A 16,500-nucleotide genomic window follows, 5' to 3' on the forward strand; every position below is an offset into this window, starting at 1 on the left:
GGAGACATGGGCGGGTTCCATCCCTGGGTCAGGAAGATTCCCCTGGAGTAGGAAACAGCAACTCATTCCAGTATTCTTACCTGGAAGATTCCATGGCCAGAGGAGTCTGGCGGTCTATATTCCACATGGTGGCAAAGAGTTGGACATGACCAGTACATGCCCAAACACACATACACACACCCCTGTAAACAATGTTTCTGATGGTTAATTTGAGGAATTTTCTTTCCTGTAGAAAAGATGCCTGTGGAACATACTAAGTTGCAAAGGCCAGTTATGTTCAGAAAGTCTGTCTGTAAGCCTCCTATTTGAATTTCACCTGGAAGTCTGATCAAAAATGGTGGTGCGCTCCTGGCCAGCCCTCAAAGGCCTGAATAATGCCGTGTTTATTTGCAAATGATATATATATGTGTACTCATACATATATGTATCTTTTGGGCTCAGACGGTAAAAGAATCCATCAGCAATGCGGGAGACCTGGGTTTGATCCCTGGGTTGGGAAGACCCCATGGAGAAGGAAATGGCTACCCACTCCAGTATTCTGCCCTGGAGAATTCCATGGACAGAGGAGCCTGGCGGGCTACAGTCCATGGGGTCGCGAAGAGTCGGACATGACTGAGGGACTTCCGCTTTCACACTCTTATTTGCGAATGATGTCTGCATCTCTTTGAAGATGAACATCAGGCATTTTTCCATGGAAGTTCACGTGCTCCCATTTTCCACTGAAGAGCAGCCTCATTCTGTCATTCCTCAGGAGCACCTGCATATTTTAAATTCACGTATGTTTGTGGTCTAAGCGTGTAGGAAAATCCTCATTTGCATCAAGTTGGTTGAATCTGACTGTTGAGAAGATTCACTAATTAACCACCAGGGAAGGAGGGTGAGGCTGCTTTTTGTCATCATGTTGAGTAACTAGGAGCCTCTGCAGAGCAGAACTGGATTGGGAAGTGTGCTGGTCCAGGGTCCTATCTCATATATAACCCTGGAATAAAGTCGAATTGTGTTGTTAGTTACCTCAGATTTCCAGCAGGTCCCGTTACACATAACTGGAGAAATATGGGTGGCTGGTCCCATTGCCCGGGAAGCCTTCAGATCCTAGATTAGAAATCCACATGTCAACAAACAGCCTTACTCCTGATGGACAATGCCTGATGAATGGTTCTGAGTTAAGGTACCTGTGGCGGCCTCAGCTCAAATTCCAAAGCTAAGAGTGCTCACAGTCTGGTCTCCAGGCAGATGGCTACGTTGTTGTTGTTCAGTCGCTAAGTTGTGTCCAACTCTTTGTGACCCCATGATCTGCAGCACGCCAGGCTCCTCTGTCCTCCACTATCTCCCGGAGTTTGCTCACACTCATGTCCATTGAGTTGGTGATGCCATCCAACCACCTCATCCTGGGCCTCCCCCTTTTCCTCCTGCCCTCAATCTTTCCCAGCATCACGATGTTTTCCAATGAATGGACTCTTTGCATCAGGTGGCCAAAGTATTGGAGCTTCAGCTGCAGCATCAGTCCTTCCAATGAATATTCAGGACTGATTTCCTTTAGGATGGACTGGTTTGATTTCCATGCAGTCCAAGGGACTCTCAAGAGTCTTCTCCAGCACCACAGTTCGAAAACATCAGTTCTTCAGCAAAGGCCCCTAAATCATGAACGTGCCCAGGACTCAAGCATCTCTGTAGCCCCCCTAGTGAGTGGGCTCAGTAAAAGGCAAAAGGACAGACACCAAACAGGCAGAGTCATGCAGAGCACATCCTTTGCCATTGATTGGATGTGTTCCTTAAATAGATTTTGATAGAATATATTTCTCATCTGATGGTAAGTAGCTTAGAGCCATCCATCCCAGAAAAGAAAATCAGGATACTCAAAATGTGTGCTAAATCCAAACAAAGGGTAGTAAATGATTAGAGAAGTATAACATTTTCTGCAGCTATTAATACTCAAGCTAAAAACATTGATTTGCAGTCAGAGAGCATTTTAGGATTTGTTATTTCCAGAATATTGTGAGATTTAGTGCCCAGAGGAGGTTTGCATTTTTGGAGAGCTTTAATTTTAAGTGAAATTGTACAGACTTCATCACTAACTAAATACATCTTCTCAAATGTTGCAAAGGATCAGATACACTCCATGGCCATGTTATGAACAAAATTGAATCAGCAGCTGGGGAATGTCCTATTTTATAGCATTTAAAGAATCCTGTGGAATATTTGCTCCAAGTGCCTATCAAATAAAGTTCATCTAAGGTCAACAATTCAGATGGAAACTACATGAATAATTTACATTGAAATTATTTAAGCAGTTAGAATACAGATAAGAAATACATTTTTTTTTTTTCTTTCCCAGTTCTCCTGTCTTCTGATTCTAAAGTAGGACACAGGGAATTTCAAATATGCCACTGCTTTTGGCAATCTTTAATTCACATCTGAAATTCTCACTCTCGTGACTCACCAAACGTTACATGGCAATCAGGTAGATGGATTTTTTTCTCACATACCTCATTTTCTTCAGCACTCCTCATTTTCTTCAGCACTCCCTCCCCACTGTTCGTGAAAGGTCATTTTAATCATGACTATGCTTGTGAAAGACAGAGAAGATTATTTGCAAGTGATTGAGATGAGGCTCCTACAGTCCTCGTCTCTGTTTAAAGATTCTGATTAGGGATTAGATACCATTCTACACAGCTACTGAGTGCCCAGTGATTGCTATACGCCCTGCTCAGAGTTGTACCTCCTGATTGACTTTCATGCCTGGTCATGTGGAATTTGCGGTATTTCTAACTTGCTCTGTCCTTCCTCTCTTCCCTCTGCTCCACTGACTGTGTCTCCTAAAACATCACCCGACTGCCCAGCCCCACCTGGGCCAACCCCATAGAGATGTGTATCCCATGAGACCGGTCCCATGTCTTCCCTACTCACCTGTGTCTGAATCTCTTGCAGCTACCACCGTGCCCAGCTTGCAGGGCTCAATAAATAGGCCTGAAATAATTAACCAAGTCAACCATCCTTGCCCTCTGTCTCCATTATTAATGTCTCCCTCTCTCTGAGAATCATTCCCAGCCACTCCTGCTGTGTCACCCATGGTGCCCCATACTTCCCCATCGTAAATGTATGGCCTTCTCAGCGTAGTTGTTAAATTGTCTGGCTTCCATGTTAGAACAGAAATTAAGTGGAGGTGGGATTCCTGGTGACCCATGGCTCATTCCGTAGACTTTCCAAAAGTTGGACGGATGGATAGCTGGGTGTGTAGGGGAGGGATCAACGGATAGGTGGGTGGTGGGGGGTGGGATGGATGGATGGATGGAGATGTCAGAGGATGTGTGAGAGGTTACTGAGAAAAAAATAGAAAAATAATAAGGTATATTCCTCTCTGCCTACTCAGTAGAGCCAATAAGCAGCTCCCTGTTTTGAATCCAACAAACTGACAGACTGCTAGAGCAGCAATAATCAAAAGGAAAGAAAAGGAGACACCAGTGTATTGGGGTAGATCACTAGGTGAGAAAAGAAAAAAAAATGGTTTTAAAATTTCTTTTCAAAATAGGGTGAGTGACTGAATCAGGAAAGAACTTTTCAGGACAACGGAAATGTTCTCTAACTGGATGGAGCATCGCAGCAACAGGGCAGTAACAACAGCCCAGTAGTTGTAAAGCAAGTGCATGCATTTGTCCAAAACTCATCAAGAACTGCAGACTTATAACGGCTGTGTTTTGTTTTATGTAAAGCATGTCTCAATAAAGTTGACTTACTTTTTAAAATCAGGATAAATGAAAAAAATTTTGAATCTGAAGACAAAGGACAAAAGTTAGGGGAAGGCCTTAATGCTCACCATATCCTTGTCATTTTTCAAGTGTGTAATGCTTTGGTATCATACTCAAGAGCTTCCCTGGTGGCTCAGTGGTAAAGAATCTGCCTGCCAGTGCAGGAGACGTGGGCTTGATCCCTGGGTAAGGAAGATCCCCTGGAGAAGGAAATGGCAACCCTCTCCAGTATTCTTGCCTAGGAAATCCCAAGGATAGAGGACACTGGAGGATTACACTCCATGGGATCACAAAGTGACACAACTTAGCAACTAAACAACAACAGCAACATTCTTAAACACAGAACTTTACAGCAAGGCAAAGCAGCTTCCCAAATTAGAGTATGTGCATTCTGATTAAGCTTTCCTAGAGGAACTTGAAATGTCCATGACAATCTGTTAACTTTAAAAATCAGCTTGAGTTGTATTTCCTAAAGTTTAATACATGACTAATTTTTCACCTGTTCAGAACCAACCAATTGCTTCTTCAAGAATATAAGCATCTGCAAGTAACCAGTGGTATACAAAATTCATTTTAGCAGGTTTCTAATTCATGTATGGATGTGAGAGTTGGACTGTGAAGAAAAGTGAGCGCCGAAGAATTGATGCTTTTGAACTGTGGTGTTGGAGAAGACTCTTGAGAGTCCCCTGGACTGCAAGGAGATCCAACCAGTCCATTCTGAAGGAGATTAGCCCTGGTTGTTCTTTGGAAGGAATGATGCTAAAGCTGAAACTCCAATACTTTGGCCACTTCATGCGAAGAGTTGACTCACTGGATAAGACCCTGATGCTGGGAGGGATTGAGGGCAGGAGGAGAAGGGGACGACAGAGGATGAGATGGCTGGATGGCATCACCAACTCGATGGACATGAGTTTGAGTGAACTCCGGGAGTTGGTGATGGACAGGGAGGCCTGGTGTGCTGCGATTCATGGGGTCGCAAAAAGTCGGACATGACTGAGCGACTGAACTGAACTGAATGTCAATCCACACTCTCATCAGGCCTCAGGCAGGAGTGACATACTGGACCAGGATAATACTTCCACAATGATGCATCTGAAAATAATGAGCTATTAGAAAAAGAAACAAAGTATCAACAACAAAAACAAAACCCAGTACGTTTCTGCAAGGTCTTCTGAAACATTTTTCCTGCAAATTATACAAAATGTGCATCATTCTTCTTCTTATAAAAACATTTAAGCAGCACAAGACTTCCTTGGTGGTCCAGTGGCTAAGACTCTGCACTCTCTATGCCTGGGTTCAATCCCTGGTCAGGGTATTAGACCCCACAAGCTGCAACTAAGAGTTTGCATGCAGTCAAATAAACAAATAAAAATAAATACTACAAAACAAAGAAAAAAAAATACTTGGTGAACTTGAGAAGCCCATTTGTCACTAAGAAAATTTTAAGCATTGTGAGTATTAGAGAAATAACTTTTAAAAGCTATAGAAGATCCTCAACAACCATTATAAGTAATGGCTTTTGTCATATCTGAATGTTTGTGCCTTACAAAAATCTAACATTTTATGCAGTTTTATTATAGGATAAGTTGCCAAATAACCTCTTAACTGTGTTAACTTGAAGGTGTGCTTCAACTAATGAGGCAAAATTAGTCCCAGCTTCAGTTTTTTGTCTTTCTGGCAGCTCTTTGGTGGCAGAGGTACTAACAAGTAGGTGCATACTTGCAGTCTGTAGCAGAAAGCCCACATGCGTACGTGCGGCTAAGTCGCTTCAGTTGTGTTCAACTCTTTGTCACCCCATGGACTGTAGCCCACCAGGCTCCTCTGTCCATGGGGATTCTCCAGGCAAGAATACTGGAGTGGGTTGCCATTCCTCCTTCAGGGGATCTTCCTAACCCAGAGATCTAACCAGTGTCTCTTATGTCTCCTGCATTGGCAGGCAGGTTCTTTAGCACTGGGGCCATTTGGGAAACCCAGCAGAATACATACAGTCCTGCCAAATCCAGGAGATAGAGAGGAAGCAGAAATCTCTCAATCATGTCCCACTCTTTGCGACTCCACAGACTGTACAGTCCATGGAATTCTCCAGGCCAAAATACTGGAGTGGGTAGCCATTCCCTTCTCCAAGGGATCTTCCCAACCCAGGAATCGAACCCAGGTACCTGGCACTTCAGGCAGATTCTTTACCAGCTGAGCCACCAGGGAAATCCAAGAATACTGGAGTGGGTAGCCCATCCCTTCTCCAGAGGATCTTCCCAACCCAGGAATCGAACTGGGATCTTCTGCACTGCAGGTGGATTCTTTACCAGCTGAGCCACCAGGGACAGACAGGAAAGGGGTCTTAGAAGCCACCCCAAGATGTGGCGTATATTCATTTGGCAGCTGACTGCCCATCTACTGTTTCCCTAACCCTAACCAGGGTTAGACCCTGAGTGGCTTCTAGACCCTGAGTGGCTTCAGCTTCAAGTCAACTTCAAGTTCTCTCTGCTGAATTTCATAAATGATTTGCCTTTCAGTTTTGTTGAGACCTGATTCCAGATTCTTGGTGGATTTAACCCTCATACTGTTTGTGGCCTCACCAAACTAGATGTCATATGTTCCCCGAAGTTATGCAATATCTCTCACTGAGTCTAGTATCATAACCTATTGAGAAGTTATCCTTTACATGGGTGTTTTTTCCTTGTTTTTTTTTTTTTTTTTTAAAACCCCTGTATGCTTATTAGGAAAACTATGGGAAGAATTTCCCCTTCCAAAGTGTTGAACCAGGATAATGTGCTCCTAACCCTGGGCTCCATGAACCCCCAGATGATGTCAACAGGATCTCCTGGGGTCCTGGGGTATGGAGCAAGGGCAGGGATAGCCCCTGCAGAGAAAGGACTAGACCCTCCCATGGCACAGCGGGCAAGGGTAGGGGTGCGGTAGGTGGTAGGCAGAGCCCCAGGTTTCCTGCGTTCACCCAAAGAGCCCCCAGCACTGACCTCCACTGACGTGCCAGCCAACCTCTGAAGGCAACGTCCTGAGTGAGTTTCCTTTTACCCTGTTCTTGGGGTGTCTGGGATTTTATCCATTCATTTCAGTCGTTCGGTCATGTCTGACTCTTTGCGACCCCGTGGACTGCAGCAAGCCAGGTTTCCCTGTCCATCACCAACTCCCAGAGTTTACTCAGACTCGTGTGCATTGATTTGGTGATGCCATTAAAATGTGCCCCAGTCCAGAGTTTCACTTTTTTTTTTTTCTTCTTAATTTCCACACAGGACCCTTAGACCTGTCCCTCCTTCCGTGTTCCTTATCTCCCCGGCCCAGGGCACAGCCCGCCTTTCTGCCCAGAGAGCCGGGAGGTGGCACGGGGAACTCAGCAAGATGCGGTGGGCTTGGGAGGCTGACACTCCCGACTCCTGGAGCTGCCCTCCAGCCAAGGCCAGCAGCGCCCCCTGCTGCCCGTGTTGAGCTGTACCCACTCCGGGAGTAGGGAGCAGAGAGACCACAGCCAGTGGGGACAGGAAATGATGAGGTCTGACAAGGAGGATACGAGGGAAGGCAGAAAAAGAACCGGGCAGGCAGGGGGCCCAGCGAGAGGCCACCCCTGCTCTGATGAGACATCTGCTGCATTGTCCCCAGTCATGAAGAGAGTTCCTAGAGCTTAGCAGAAGTTGGCTTAAATCTCAGCATTCAGAAAACTAAGATCATGGCATCCGGTCCCATCACTTCATGGCAAATAGATGGGGAAACAGTGGAAACAGTGTCAGACTATTTTGGGGGGCTCCAAAATCACTGCAGATGGTGATTTCAGCCATGAAATTAAAAGACACTTGCTCCTTGGAAGAAAAGTTATGACCAACCTAGACAGCATATTAAAAAGCAGAGATATTACTTTGCCAACAAAGGTCCATCTATCTAGTCAAAGTTATGGTTTTTCTAGCAGTCATGTATGGATGTGAGAGTTGGACTATAAAGAAAGCTGAGTGCCAAAGAATTGATGCTTTTGAACTATGGTGTTGGAGAAGACATCTTGAGAGTTCCTTGGACTGCAGGGGACCTCATCATTTCCTGTCCCCACTGGCTGTGGTCTCTCTGCTCCCTACTCCCGGAAGTGTGTACAGCTCAACAGGGGCAGCAGGGGGCGCTGCTGGCCTTGGCTGGAGGGCAGCTCCAGGAGTCGGGAGTGTCAGCCTCCCAAGCCCACCGCATCTTGCTGAGTTCCCCGTGCCACCTCCCGGCTCTCTGGGCAGAGAGGCAGGCTGTGCTCTGGGCCAGGGAGATAAGGAACACGGAAGGAGGGACAGGTCTAAGGGTCCTGTGTGGAAATTAAGATCCAGTCCAAGATCCAACCAGTCCATCCTAAAGGGAATCAATCCTGAATATTTATTGGAAGGACTGATGCTGAAGGTGAAAACGCCAATACTTTGGCCACTTGATTCGAAGAACTGACTCATTGGAAAACACCCTAATGCTGGGAAATATTGAAGGTGGGAGGAGAAGGGGACAACAGAGGATGAGATGGTTGGATGGCATCACCGACTCAATGGACATGGGTTTGGGTGAACTCTGGGAGTTGGTGATGGACAGGGAAGCCTGGCGTGCTGCAGTCCATGGGGTCACAAAGAGTCGGACACGACTGAGCAACTGAACTGAACTGAACTGACAAGGAGGAGAGGAGGGGAGGCAGAGAAAGAACCCAGGCAGGCAGGCGGCCCAGCGAGAGGCCACCCCTGGTCTGATGAGACAGCTACATTGTCCCAGTCATGAAGAGAGTTCCCGGAGCTTAGCAGAAGTCCGGCGGAGACTGCGCCTCCTGGGTTTAGAAAGGATGGAATCGGTGAGAATGCAGCTATGAATTTGGGTGGAGGGGTTGTGGTTGGCAGACTGGCCAAACCGGCCCGCAAGTTTCCAAGCCCATCCCCTACCCCTGCCCCAGGGGAACAGTGCCCTCCCCATGAGTCTGGGCAAGACCTGTGACATTATAAATGTCTTCCAATTGATGAATATCCACAATTAAAATTATGTGCCCATGAATTGGTATCAGTACTTGACACTATCTATCTATGTGAAAGGGCATTTTTAAAGATAGAATTGGTAAAATCTCAGTACAAATCAGCATTAACAGGTGAACATTTGCAACTGATTTTTATTGTAGGGTATATTAACTGTGAACTCCACTTAAGTGAAATTTTATCCCTCCTTCAAAAGGAGAGAATTCCATTGGCAGACCTCTATTACAAAAAATATACTCAATAGTTTTTGAATTTTGTAAAAAGTGTGTAAATTTGTTTTTTTCCTTTTGTTATATTACTGCCTCCACAATGTTCTTATTTTTGCCTATTCATTTACAGGGCCCAAAATATTTACTGTGATGGCCCTCACCCCCATCATAATAATCACTTGTTATGGCAAAAGGGATTTCACAGCTAGAAATCAGTACCCAACTCAGCTGACTTTGAGTTATTCCAAAGGAAGATTCTCCTCCCAGGTGGGCCTGGCCTAATCGGGCGAGTCCTGAAAGGCGTCAAGAGCCTCAGCTGGGCTCTTCTACTGGCCAGGAAGAGGCAAGGTGTGAAAGGAGGGCCGTGTGCCAGGCAACCGGGGACAGCTTCTAGAAGCTGAGAGCAGTCCCTGACAAACAACAGCCAGCTGGAAAGGGGATGTCAGTTCTACAGCTGTGAGGAGATGACTTCTGCCAACAACTGCATGAGTTTGGAAGAGGACTCTTGAGCCTCGGGTGAGATGGCAGCCCTGGATAACACCTTCACACCAAGGGGGTCTCACCTGGGGAGAGGCCCTGAGCAGAGGTCCCAGCAGTCACAGGCCTGGATCCTGATGCACCAAAACTGTAAAGTGATGAATGTGTTGTCTGGAACGTCCACGCTGGTAGCAATGCATTGTGCAGTGATAGAAGGCTAATACAGAGGTGTAGGGTGTAACCTCAGAGAGGAGGTGTGATGTCTCCATTTGGCTAGACGCACAGCACCGCACGGCATGTTCAAGGCTGGCATCTCTGGGGCAGACCTGTGAGCTGGCGGTCCCTATGGACCTGAACTCTCCCCAGACCACCCCCTCACTGAATGCAGCAGCCCGTGTTGACTTCAACACTGACTTCTTGACTCCTTTATAAAGACGAATTTGTGAATATATTGTAATAGTTACATTGAGCACTTTTCTAAGCAATTTTGCAAAAAAAAAAACCATTTTCCCCAAGAATACAATATTCTCAGTACAAAGCATTGCTATAAATTGTGCCAAATAATGCTACTATGATTTTAAGAATCAAGCTTCCCATGATTATCAGAACCAGTGGAAGGGTAAAAGCCCAGGGAAGGCCACACACAGGCCATTGCACTATTGCCATGTTTCACTCAAGGCTCATTCAGCAGGTATTCATCCAGCACCCAGATATTCCAGGCGCTGGAGATGAGGCGACAGAGACCAAACACACCGCCCACTGTCACAGAACTTGGTAAGAGGAACTAGACAATAAATGTATAAATAAATTAACTAAATAACTTCAGATGGGAGAGATGCCAGGAAGATAAACATGATATATTTGTTCTCTGTGGCTGCTGGTAACAAATTACCATGAATGCAATCTGGTGGCTCATTGGTAAAGAATCCACCTGCAATGCAGGAGATGCAGGCTTGATCCCTGGTTTGGGAAGATCTCCTGGAGAAGGAAATGACAACCCACTCCAGTATTCTTGCCTGAAAAATCCCGTGGACAGAGGAGCCTGGAGGTGTGTAGTCCAAAGGATTGCAAAGAGTAGGACATGACTGAGTAACTGAGCATGTAGTGCCTTGAAACCACACCAACTTATTATCTTACAGTTCTAGAGATCAGATTTCTAAACTCAAGGTGTTCTAGGACTACATTGTTTCTGGAAGTTCAAGGGGAGAATCCTTGCCTTCTTCAGCTTCCAGAGGCCACCAGCATTCATTGGCTCATGACCCCTTCTTTGTGTCACTCTCAGTTCAGTTCAGTCGCTCAGTCGTGTCCAACTCCTTGCGACCCCATGGACCGCAGCACGCCAGGCCTCTCTGTCCATCACCAATTCCCAGAGCTTACTCAAACTCATGTCCATCGAGCTGGTGGTGCCATCCAACCATCTCATCCTCTGTCATCCCCTTCTCTTCCCGCCTTCAATCTTTTCCAGCATCAGGGTCTTTTCAGATGAGTCGGTTCTTCACATCAGTTGGCCAAAGTTAGCTTCAGCATCAGTCCTTCCAAAGAATGTAAAGGACTGATTTCCTTTATGATAGACTGGTTGGATCTCCTTGCAAACAACGGACTCTCAAGAGTCTTTGCCAACACCACAGTTCAAAAGCATCAATTCTTCAGCACTCAGCTTTCTTTATGGTTGAACTCTCACATCCATACATGACTCCTGGAAAAACTATAGCTTTAACTAGATAGACCTTTGTCAGCAAAGTAATGTCTCTGCTTTTTAACATGTTGTCTAGCTTGGTCATAACTTTTCTTCCAAGGAGCAAACATCTTTTAATTTCATGGCTGTAGTCACTATCTGCAGTGATTTTGGAGCCCAAGAAAATAAATCTGTCACTGTTTCCATTGTTTCCCTTTCTATTTGCCATGAAGTGATGAAACCAGATGCCATGATCTTTGTTTTCTGAATGTTGAGTTTTAAGCCAACTTTTTCACTCTCCTCTTTCACTTTCATCAAGAGGCTCTTTAGTTCTTCGCTTTCTGCCATAAGGGTGGTGTCATCTACGTATCTGAGGTTATTGATATTTCTCCCGGCAATCTTGATTCCAGCTTGTGCTTATCCGGCACGGTGTTTCCCATAATGTACTCTGCATAGAAGTTAAATAAGCAGGGTGACAGTATACAGTGACAATACTATGTGTTACTCTAGCCCTTTGCTTTTATCATCTGTTTTAACCACTTCCCCGTCACACCATTCACGAATGAGAGATTCCTGCCCCAGGGTTATGGGGATGTATAAACACACCACACCCAACATAGGACAGATGAGATGAAAAGAGGTTTATCAATCACAAAAATTCACAGCCCAGGCTTCCCTGGTGGCTCAGATGGTAAAGAATCTGCCTGCAGTGCAGGAGACCCAGGTTTGATCCCTGGTTTGGGAAGATCTCCGGGTGGAGGGCATGGCAACCCACTCCAGTATTCTTGCCTGGAGAATCCCTAGGACAGAAGAGCTGGTGGGCTATAGTCCATAGAGTTGAAAAGAGTTGGACATGACTGAGTGACTGACACACACTATACTCACGGCCCAGGAGAGGGGATCACTGCATACTAGGCAAGAGCACGTGGCGATCACACAGAACAGGGTGAAAAGGCTGGGCTGTGGGATGCAGGCTCTGTAGTAACATGAGAGTGCAGTGGGCCCTGGTTCCCATGGGAAGATGTAATGGTCTTGTTTGGTAATTCTACCAGCCAGCAGGGCAATGAAGCCCACTACTCAGTGGGTAAGCAGAAACTGAGCCCTGTCTGTTTGCTGAGGGAGTGGTGTTTAATTGGGAGACTTTAGCCACAGGAGCAGAGTGGGGAGGGGAACTTGCATTTGGGTCATAAGAGGACTTCTAGTTTCATCAGATGTCAGGATCATGTAATCACGAGTCTCATTTTATGTCTTACACCACATGGTCACATCTGGTACTCTCGGCAAGAAGAGGTCAAGTCAAGATTTCAACCCATACTAACCTGCCTCCAGAGCTGCAGTTCTAAACATCTCACTGTACTTCCCTCCTCCACAGTGAGCCACAGCAGCCGGTGCGCAAAGCCGGCCCCCAAGGAGCCACAGCTGCCAGCATCCGTGCCCTGGTGACGTCCGCTCCCACACTGAGTCTGCACTGGCCCCCAAGACTTGGTTTAACCAACAGAACATGGGGGTAGTGACCCTCTGCCCGTTCTGACCCTCAGAGGGCCTGGCCGGCTCTGTTTCTGCCCTCTTGGCAGCTAGCTGTTAGGTAAGAGACCACAAGTACCGAAAGAGGAGCTGGCAGACACAGAGCCTCGGGGCAGGGGGGACCCCTAGGACTAGATGCAAGCAACCTGGCTACACTCTGGCACAACGGGGCTTCACACGGTGGGGCGCTACATGCGATGCAGGCTGACGGCAGTGCAGAGGCAGGGCAGGAGTGCCAGCTGTGGGCAGGCGGGAGGTTAGCATGGGCGTGTTATGTACTGTGCTCTAACATTCTTGGAAGTCTTTGAAAGATCACTGCAGCTCCTTTCGAAAACAAGTCTCTCATTCCATAATTCTTGTTTTTTTTCTTTTTGATTTTTACCCTAAAAAGTTATTTATTTATTTGGCCATGCCGGGTCTTAGTTGCAGCATGCGAGATCTTCCGTCTTCATTGTGGCATGTGGTATCTAATTTCCTGATGAGGGATTGAACTTGGGTCCCCTGCACTGGGAGTGCAGAGTCTTAGCCACTGGACCACCAGGGAAGCCCCTTATTCCATCAGTCTTGAAAGACTCCTTACACCGTTTCATACGGGTTGGCCGTGATGAACCGGAACAGACAGCAGGCCAGCAGCATGCCGATCCGCTGAAGGAATGCGGTTCCAAAAGTCACTCCAGCGATGATTCCCATGTTGGTCTGCAGGAAACTGGTCGCTCAATCATAACAATCGTCTGGTTCACGTTAGTGGCAGCCATGGTGAGGTTGTATAGATGCTGGGGATTATAATCAGTTTTGTTCACACAGCAGTTCATAGAGCTCCCCTGGTGGCTCAGACAGTAAAGAATCTGCCTGCAATGTAGAAGAACCGGGTTCGAGCTCTGGGTCAGGAAGATCCCCTGGAGAAGGAAATGGCAACCCACTCCAGTATTCTTGCCTGAAGAATCTCATGGATAGAGGAGCCTGGCAAGCTACAGTCCTTGGGTTCACAAAGAGTCAGATACGACTGAGCAACTAGCACTTTTACTTTTCACTTGTTCATGCAGCAACTCAAGGCGATGCCATGGTCCAGGAAGTGGAGGCTGGAGCTTCAGTTGGTGCACTTCTGCACTGTCACAGCATCTCAGCTGTTAACAGGGAAAGGAAAAGAATTCAGTGCAGCAGATCAAAGGCTTTGTGGTCCTGCATTCCTTTTTCTTTGACTCTAAATGGAGGCAAGTCTCTCAAACACAACTGAAAAGGCCATGTTGGGGGGTGGGGACAGGTAGAACCTAATGAATATGAACCTTTCACACAGGTGTTTTCTCAGTGGAGCCTGTGTGCTAACATGGAAACACAGGCCTGGCTTTCCCCAGCTATATCCAAGAGAGTCTGGTTCCCATCTCCTCACCACGTGGCTGTGTTCATATTATTATCTGCCCGATCGATCCAGCCAGCAGAGTTAAGCTAAAGCAAGAAATCACTGAGTGATGAGAAAACATGATTAGTCATTAGCTCAGCAGTTTTCTGAAAGGTTGTCCCCTTGGGATCTATAGAGCCAACCATGAAGAGTTAGGACGGAAGGGATGTCCCTGCATCTTTGATCCTGACCTGCAATATGGAACCACTGTTGTTCAATTGATTGGTTACGTCCAACTCTGTGACCCTATGGACTGCAGCATGCCAGGCTCCCCTGTCCTTCACCGTCTCCAAGAGTTTGCCCAAATTCATGTCCATTGAGTTGGTGAACCGTTGCAACCGTATAATTCTGAACCTAAAATAGTGATTCATTCCTGAGAAATTCCCAGTAGCACCTGAAAACAAAATAATCTCCGAGCATAAGGCATCTTACACTGTACAATTCAACTGACAAAGAGTGTATGTTGAAACAACGTTCCATTAAAAAATTGCTCCCATTAAAAACTTTTGTTCTTTCCCCTAGAAACTTTCGTATTGAAGCTCATGAAGCTCAAGAAACTTGGGAATTTCTACCAACTTGGAGGTGGAAACCAGGTGTGGAAATGACTAGGAGACACCATAAGCCAGGGGCCTTTGCAGGGGTACAGCCTGGCCTCTTTTAAGCTGGAGTAACCAGTGTGAGTGTTTGCATGCACTGGACTTTTTATCAGACAGAGGGAGATGGAGAATCTGTATGGTGATGCTGAGCAGTACTCAGGACACATCAGCAAAATGAGCACAAAGGAAACCAGCCAATTCCCAGCTCCTAGGAGTTGTGGTGTAGATTAGAGGACAGGTTTGCATCCTCGCATGTCCACTGGTCCTGCCTGAGTCTCTAAGACCCTGGAGAGGTCAACCCCCAGCTCCATAACTTAGGAAACCCTGAGCCTTACATGGTGCCTGCGGCTTCCAGTCTTACTCTCTCCCCATCCACCTCAGCCTCTCTTTGGATCCACATCTCCTAGGTCACAAAGTGTGCCTCGGTCATCAGCTGCCAAAAGAAACCAAAGGGGCAGGAAGAAGGTCTTTGATTTTGTTTTGCTTGTTTGTTTTAAATGTGTTTGCTATCAGTCACTCAGTCGTGTCTGACTTTTGTGACTCCATGGACAGTCGCCCGCCAAGCTCCTCTGTCCATGGGATTTCCCAGGCAAGAATCCTGGAGTGGGTTGCCATTTCCTCCTCCAGATCTTCCTGGCTCAGGAATCGAACCCACATCTCCTGCATTGGCAGGCGGATTCTTTACCACCTGAGGCATTTTTCTACCACCTGAGACACAGGGAAGCCCTTCTAGGAGATATGCTGATGTAAAATTCACCCATTTAATGTGTACGGTTCGGTGGTTCTTGGCATTTCACCACAGTCAACTTTAGAGCATTTTCATCACTTTAAATCCCAAACTCTTTAATATCATCTCCCTTATCTCATCCTTCCCCTGCCCTGCCCCCAGCCCAGCCCAAGCAACCAGAGATCTACTTTCTGTTTGTACAGATTTCCCTATGCAGGAGCTTCACAGGGACAGAATCATATATGTAGTCCTCTCTGACCGGCTTCTTTCGCTTAGTGTAATATTTATGAGAGTCTCCCACGTTGTAACACGTATCAGCACTCTGTTCCTTTTTATGGCCGACGACTATTTTATTGTGCGCATATATAGCATTCTGTGCATCCGTTCAATAGTTAACAGACATTTGGGCTATTTTTCTGCTCTTATGAATAGTGTTGCTGTTACTGAAAGAGTCTATGTGTGGGGTCGTACTGCTTGCTACTCAGAAGCCCATAAACAGGCCAGGTTGGTGGAAAGAAAAGTTTGCTTTATTTCCAATGCCAGCAACTGGGGTCAGGGGACAGTGGTGGACATCTGTCCAAAGGCCCACTCCCCCATCCTGACAAGCAGGAAGCGGGAGCTCTTATAGACAGAGGGGGCAGGGGGCTACGCGCAGAAACAGCGCAGTCGTCTCTGGCAGTCATCTTTCATTGGTCATCGGTGGTCTCACCAGCATCAGCTCGTTTCAGGGGCAGTTAATCTTCAGTTCCAGGGCGCACTTGTCCCCGTTTCTTTAAGATGTGATCAGTTCTCGGAATTTCGGCAGCTCGTCTCCTGGGCACCATCTGGTCGTCATGCAGTGAGCTCCTCCACGTGGTGTTTGGGTATCTCTAAGACAGCTCCCAGGATGTGGCGCAGAGTGTTATCTACAGCCCTCGAGAAGGAACTGAAGGTCCTGACTGCGCTTAATGACTACACTATTATCATTTAGTTTCCTTTGACTGTTTCGTTTTTGTGTTTATCACTTCTCTGATTAAACTTATTCCCTGACTAAGGTTTTCCACAGGCAAAAGGCAGGCAAAGGACATGGTTGGGGGAGAGGGGTAAGGACCATATGGTCCTGCTCTGTTTCATTGCTGCGAACATCGTAGCAGTTTTATGTGGACAAAGTGAAAACATGCAG

The sequence above is a fragment of the Capricornis sumatraensis genome, chromosome 1 (genome assembly GCF_032405125.1).
Source record: "Capricornis sumatraensis isolate serow.1 chromosome 1, serow.2, whole genome shotgun sequence".
Taxonomy (NCBI): domain Eukaryota; kingdom Metazoa; phylum Chordata; class Mammalia; order Artiodactyla; family Bovidae; genus Capricornis; species Capricornis sumatraensis.